The following is a 1,503-nucleotide window of genomic DNA, read 5'->3' on the forward strand; positions in this document are numbered from 1 at the left end:
AGGAAGTCATAGCCACAGAACTGCTCAAGACAGATCTAGACAACATACCGGATCAAGAATTTAAAAAACTTGTCATAAAATTAATCGCTGGGGTTGAGAAAAGCATCGAAGAATCAACTGAGACAATGACTAGGCACTATGATAAGTTAAAAAAGGCTATAGGTGAGGTGAATAACAAACTGGAGGCAGCCACCTCAAGGAATGACGAGGCAGAGAGAAGAATAGGTGAATTAGAAGATATAGTTATAGCAAAAGAGGAAGCTGAAAAAAAGAGAGAGAAATTAATCCAGGAGCAGGAAAGGAGAATTTGAGACCTGAGTGATACAATCAAGTGGAACAACATCCGGCTCATAGAAATTCCTGAAGAGGAAGACAGACAGAAAGGGCCTGAAGGGATAGTAGACCAAATTATAACTGAGAATTTCCCAAACCTGGGAAAAGAAATAGACATTCAAATTCAAGAGGCTCAAAGAACCCCCTTAAGACGTGACTTGAATTGGCTTTCGGCACGACATATCATAGTGAAACTGGCAAAATATAAAGATAAAGAGAAAATTCTGAAGCAGCTAGGGAGAAAAGGGCCCTCACATACAAAGGGAAACCTATCAGAGTGGTTACAGACCTATCTAATGAAACTTGGCAGGCCAGGAAGGAATGGCAGGAAATCTTCAATGTGATGAACAAAAAAAACATGCAGCCAAGAATCCTTTATCCAGCAAGCCTGTCATTCAAAATAGAAGGAGAGATAAAAGTGTTCCCAAATAAACAAACATTGAGAGAATTCATGACAACCAAACCAGCCCTACAGGAAATCCTAAGAGGGACTCTATGAGGGAAAGATTGCAAAGAATACAAGGTGCCAGAGACACCACTATAAACATGAAATCTAGGGAGAATACAATGACTCTAAACCCACATTTCTCAATAATAATACTGAATGTAAATGCACTGAATGCTCCAACTAAACGACACAGAGTAGCAAAATGGATAAAAAAAAAACAACACCTATCTATTTTTTGTCTACAAGAGACTCATTTTCGACCAGAAGGCACCTTCAGGTTGAAAATAAAGGGATGGAGAAATATCTATCAGGCGACTGGAAGCCAAAAGAAAGCTGGAGTAGCCATACTTATATCAGACAAACTGGACTTTAAAGTAAAGGCAGTAACAAGAGATGAAGAAGGACATTATATAATAATTACAGGATCTCTCCATCAGGAAGAGCTAACAATTATAAATATCTATGCACCAAATTGAGGAGCGCCCAAATACATAAAACAATTAATCACAGAAAGAAACAATCTTATTGACAAAAATGTGCTAATTGCAGGGGACTTTAATACTCCACTGACAGCAACGGATAGATCAACCAGACAGAAAATCACTAAAGAAACAATGACCCTGAACGACACATAGGAACAGATGGAACTGATAGATATATTTAGAACTCTGCATCCTGAAGATAGGAAATTCACCTTCTTTTCGAGTGCACATGGCACATTC

The sequence above is a fragment of the Suricata suricatta genome, chromosome 16, assembly GCF_006229205.1.
Source record: "Suricata suricatta isolate VVHF042 chromosome 16, meerkat_22Aug2017_6uvM2_HiC, whole genome shotgun sequence".
NCBI lineage: Eukaryota > Metazoa > Chordata > Mammalia > Carnivora > Herpestidae > Suricata > Suricata suricatta.